This window comes from Cotesia glomerata, linkage group LG7 (genome assembly GCF_020080835.1).
Source record: "Cotesia glomerata isolate CgM1 linkage group LG7, MPM_Cglom_v2.3, whole genome shotgun sequence".
Lineage (NCBI taxonomy): Eukaryota > Metazoa > Arthropoda > Insecta > Hymenoptera > Braconidae > Cotesia > Cotesia glomerata.
Genome location: NC_058164.1, coordinates 5149968 through 5156498, shown reverse-complemented (window position 1 = coordinate 5156498; position 6531 = coordinate 5149968).

Sequence of the window (6531 nt, the reverse complement as noted above, 5' to 3'; positions counted from 1 at the left end):
TTACTTTAATTTTGTCTTTTCAGTTGTAATTAATTCTAAGAGTGTTTTTGGGGATGAGAAAATTATTTTTTTTTATTTGTTTTGGTTAATTTTTGTGATTTTTAAACGTGAAAAATCTCTAAAGGGGATTAATGAAATTTTTTTTTGAGCTAATAAGACGGAAAAATAAAATTTTTTTTCTATAAAATTTTGATAAAAAGATAAAAAAAATTACTGAAGGATAAAAATTTAGCTACAGGAACTCTATAGTAGATAGTTGTAAAAAGTCCCAGTAGATTAACGAATTCTTATGGTAACAATAACGTTTGGCTCCTATAACTCTATGTCGTTGAGCTCTGAAAGCCCAAAGTTATTTACCTCTCACAACTCTACAAGATCGTTCTGAGACTATAACAAATTTTAACAAATCTATAACGATTTAATATTGATAATTTAATAAATAAATGCAGCAGAACGAATTTATATTGCCAATAATAATTGTTTATAACAAATAAAAATAGTATTATAATAGAAATAAAATAATAATAGAACTTATATCACAAATAAAAATTACCACAATCACAATATATTATACTAATAAATTAAATTAACAGCCACTGCAAATGAACCTTGAAAAACCATAAATACAAAACCGTTCTAACGAAATTCAATTTGACAAAAAAAAATACCTATTTCCTTAAATAAATAAACTGGAAACTTAATTGTCCTCATATATTTTTAATAATATGGATGAGTAACAAAATAATTATGTTTGTCATTTTAGGAGGTTATGAAATATGTCAGCGCACTCCACTACTGCGCAACGTAGAGCGCTCCCAACTATACCGTTTGTCTCTCAGAACAATCCCGTTGAGCTCTGAGAGCTCAACAATATTGAGTTATCAGAACTAAATAAAATTTTCTTACTGTAACTCTATAACAAACAGTAAACTGTGTATAGTTATGGTAACTCTACAATTTAGTTCCCAGAACTAAATATTTTTTTCCGTGTAAAGGACAAAAAAATTAACATTTGACATTTGTTTTTAATCGGAAAGTTCATTGTATAAATTTAAGCGACCGAGTTTTTAAAAAATTTTTGTCTGCAAAGTTTTTAATTAAAGTTAATTATTGTTGGCATATAATTGACCTGTTGACAAATTTTTTATCATATAATAAATAATTAATGACAGTGGTGAAATTTTCTTTTTTAAAATTTCAGAGTTTAAAATAATATAGAAAAACTAAAAAAATATTCCTTAAAATAATTAACCATCGTCAATTCACCGAAATACCGGCAGCGAATTTTTAATAACACTTCTGCAACATGGTCGCAGCGTCCATTAGATAATTAATAGCAATAATTAATGCTAATTATTCTGAGGGAAAAATGTTATTTTTACCTTCTAAGATGAATTGAGTATTAGAATTATCCGTAGGAACACGAGTACCAGCTGCTGCCAGAAATGCTGCGGTAATTAATTGGCTCATTGATTATCAAATTTTTTTATTCCCTCAGCTCGGCTCGTCCATTTTATTTGAACTCATTGGTGCTCAAATGAAGCGAGCAGCGTTGTGCTACACACTCTGGTACTACTACAGCAGCCGGTCGTTTAGTTAGCGCCATCGATGGTAATTTGTAAGCCTGAATGAGTGTATGTGTAACAACTACGCGGCTCGTTTGGAATTGATACAACCCAGGTTAGCCACGCTCGGCTTACCGAGCTCTGTGATCTATTACTCCATGCATTAACCGACACATGCTTTGCATGCCGCTCCGGTGAAGCTTTATATTTTTACTACATTTCGTTTTACCAAAAATCGTTCAAGCTTTGCTTATTTTTATCAAACTTCATATTTATTTTATTTCGTAAATAAATTTTTATAAATGGTCAATTTTCATATATGACTTTATATGACCATATACGCGGAAAAAAAAATTTGTTTTAGGAACTAAATTGTAGAGTTACCATAACTATATACAGTTTACTGTTTGTTATAGAGTTACAGTAAGAAAATTTTATTTAGTTCTGATAACTCAATATTGTTGAGCTCTCAGAGCTCAACGGGATTGTTCTGAGAGACAAACGGTATAGTTGGGAGGGCTCTACGTTGCGCAGTAGTGGAATGCGCTAAAACACGGAGAAAAAAATTTTGCTATAGGAACTCTATAGTAGTTAGTTAGTTGTAAAAAGTTCCAGTAGGTTAACGTTTTCTTATGGTAACAATATCGTTTGGCTCCTGCAACTCTACATCGTTGAGCTCTGAGAGCTAAACGTTATTTACCTCTCACAACTCTACAGGATCGTTCTGAGACTATAACAAATTTTTGGCAGTCTGGTTAATAATTTTTTTTTTACGATTTATCATTGATAATTTAATCAATAAATGCGACAGAACGAATTTATATTACCAACAATAATTGTAAATGACAAATAAGAATAGTATTATAATAGAAATAAAATAATAATAGAACTTATATCACAAATAAAAATTATTTGTAAAATAAAAATATGGTCGTCACAAAATTATCTTATTTTCTTGATCATATTAATAAATATTGGACATAAAATCACTACCGTATATGCACAAGAAAAGATAAATAAACGAAAACAAATTTTATTTAGTGTTAAATGGGGTCTTTTAAATGTATTCCGATAACTTATTACTTATCACAATATATTCAACTAATAAATTAAATTAACAGTCACTGCAAATGAACCTTGAAAAACCACAAATACAATACTGTTCTAACGAAATTCAATTTGACAAAAAAAAACCTATTTCCTTATCTGTTGGAAATTTTCAACACTAACTTAAAAAAAATATAAATGACCATATTGAGTCACATATAGCTTACATATGGTCTAATATGGTAAATTTTTATACCAAGCTCTAAATATGAGCAAATTAGAACACATAAAAACATGTAAAATTTTCTGGTATGATGAAAAACATTGATATATATTTTTGAGTGGAATGTACACGCTAAATTACATTGCATCATATTATATTCATACAAAAGCTGCTTTCATTTCATAGCGCCTCAATTTCAGTTTAATTTTAATCAGTTAATTATTTTTTTTGCATTTACAAATTCCCACAAACATCTTCTGCAAATACCAGCATCACAGTGTAATAATGGGCATTCAAAGTTAATTTTATAGTCCTGACAAAGTACAAAGTCTACAATAATTTTGCGAAATAGTATCAAAATATTTCTTGTACTATTATGTAATGCAAACGCTAAAAGCTGAGAGAAATAACTTTAGTTGTATTATTCCAAACTTATTTCTTTGCTCACCGAGTAGACGGTATTTCACTGGATTTATTCACCAGGACTTATTGACTCGTCCCAACGTCGGTTAATTTCCGGAATGCCATGGTTAAAGCTATCGAAATCCCGTTTATCGAAAATCCTTTTATTCGGATTCGAATATCCGTTTAGTACAGAAATATATATTTATCTTTTTGCTTTTTATTCTAAAGTCATTGTACACCTTCAGATATAAACTGACACGTTCATTTTTTAAATTTCATTCTTTGTAATTATTTAATTTAATTATCTTTTATTAATTTAGCTTGCATTAATAATTATAATTTTAACAATTTTTCCATTGTACTTCAGGACAATTATTAAGAAACAAAGGTCCATCATTGTTACTATTTTACGGCTAAAAACCAAGCGACCGTAAAAGTGAGCTTTTATTTTTATTGACTGACCTTCTGTGACTTTTATCCGCAAATTAAAATTTTATTACCCTGAAAAACATGAAAAGTAACAAATATTCAATGTTAAATCGCAAAGATTTAAATAGAATATTCTTGAGCATACATTTATTTATTTCTAAGTCCAGATGTTTGTTTGTATGCGTAGCTGTAATTTTAAAGGTTTACAAACCCTTCATAAAGTTTTAAACTTACCATTCATAAGGAAAGGTCTTACCATTTTTTTGTTATCAGCTTAGGCTGTTTTATGACGTTATGACCGTCTGTCCAAAATTGAGGAATTTATCGAGCGTGAGAGTCCAGACTACTCAAAACTCAAGGTTAATGACTACTTGTAAACTAACATATTTCTCAGTCCTTCTGACCGCCCACGTGCGACTTGAGAGGTAGTAATTGGTCATTTTTAACCCCTACCCTTTAAATGTATCTAAACATAAATTCACTAGAATTTGTATGTAGCTTTTTAAGTTAGTTGTACTTGTACTTTCATCTAAGCAATATATGTATTAAACTGACATCCTCTTTATTTAAAACTACCTTTATCTATTCCAAAGACAATCCTTAAAAAATTACAAAATACAATAAATTCGCGTTCGATTAAGTTCTTGCGCGACGTCACTTATAAATAAATTAAAATATTTATAAAATAAAACATTCAATATTGCTCAATTTTAACTCAACAAAAAATATTCACAATTTTAATAAAAATTTTTAAAGTAAAATAGTTCTATAAATTTTCAATGGAAAAATTATTATTAATTTTTGCATTAAATTTAATGAAAAACACTTTTAATATCGACATGAAACCTCTTTAAAATTCAAATAAATAAAAAAAATTATCGAACAAAACTTTTATAAATTACTACAAATTTTTCATTTTTCAAGTCAATTTATTGAAAACTCAACCGATAATCGACTATGAAAATTTCAAATGTTTTCACCCAATAAATTTATCCCCTCATTACTTATTTAATAATTAATTACTTAAAAATTATTGCCGCCCGTAAATAATCCAGCACTTGGTATTTGAATAATTTACCCTTAAATATTACCAGGTCGATCGATTTCAAAAAGTCAACTGTGAAAATATCGGAATTATTAACGGAAAAAGTAATGAGTCGATTATCGAGGGGCGGAAATAGTGTAAAAATAATTGAAAATAAAATAAGAACTGTAATAAGAATTCTTATTCCCGTTGGTTTAATTGAAGTTTTCATCGCTGCGCAGAGGAAATTTCTGGCTGGGGAGGTGTGACGACAAAGAAAGAAAGTCAAGGAGTGAGTTCGATTAACGGCTTTGTGAATTACATGTTCCGGGAGATTTCCCGAGGATTTCTTATGGCGTGCTCGGGTAGTAATGAAGGTAACAAATACCCTGCCTTTCTGGTTGTCTTCTATTCTCTATTTTTATACATATATAATCTCTTACTCTCGGCTCACATCCTCGTCAACGCTGGTTTTTATTCAACTTCCAAGTCCCGGTTACTTTTTATCGATCATTAGCGAATCTAAACTGTTATCAGGATCTATTATCTCGGATCTATTTATGTCCCCATGCAATTTAATAGATTGTAATATAGTAAGAATAATCAGAGTAATAACTGATAATTGACAACTGATAACTGGATTTGTGTTCTAAATTGCCTGCTCGAGTATTTTAAAATAGAATCTTTGATTACGCGGAATTGTTGTAAGAAAATGAGAAAATAACGGGCAGAGTAATGATATTTTCCGAGAACGAATATGGATGTTAATTATTACTTAGTTTTTTTTTTAGCAACGACTTCCGCATATTAAAATGTACTTTTATATGAGCTCATTCCATACGGAATTTAATAATCTATTTGATGTGAATGCTCCAGTCATTTTTTGTTCTTTGGATTTCTAATTACTCTGTGAGTTAAGTGCTTTTTTAACAGTGCACTTTTTTAATTATTATGCTCTGACTATTCTCAGGAAGCTTCGGCGACATGAGACATCATTTCGGTTGGAAATTTTTTCACAGAGAACAGAAGTAGCTACTTGTAGATTATTTTTTGGTCAAAAATCTACACAATAGATTTTATTTTTTGTCAAAAGTATGATTTTAATTTAATGTTGATAATTAAATTTGTACTAGCAACCTTGCAGTCACTATGTGCCTGCCGTGACTTGTGAACTTTAAATAAATAGAATTTTCCTTTATTAAATAATGACTTTTGTTAAATTGCACTGTACTTTTTTAACTACTGACGTTTTTAAAGATATAAGCTCATCCCGAAGTTACACTCATCAAGAGCTTTCATTTGAGTACCCACGTGCATTTTGATATATTTTTCATATATACATATATATAATGTATATATATATATATATATGTATATATATATATATATATATATATATATATAGCATATATATATATATATATATATATATATATATATACATAAATATATGAAAAATTGATGTGGGTACTCAAATGAAAGGTCTCGATGATTGTAACATCGATATGAGCTTATATCTTTAAAAAAGTCAATATTTCACAAAATATTTGTTAAATTGCACTGTATTTTCGTAAATATTGATGTTTTTAAAGATATAAGCTTATCCTGACGTTGCACTCATCAAGAGCTTTTATTTGAGTACCCACATGCAATTTGATATATTTTTCATATATACATATATATAATATATATAAATATATGAAAAATTGATGTGGGTACTCAAATGAAAGGTCTTGAGGAGTGTAACATCGGGATGAGCTTATATCTCCAAAAATGTTAATAGTTTACAAGATATAAGGTCGTTTCTTAATTATGTTAAATTGCACTGTACTTTTTTA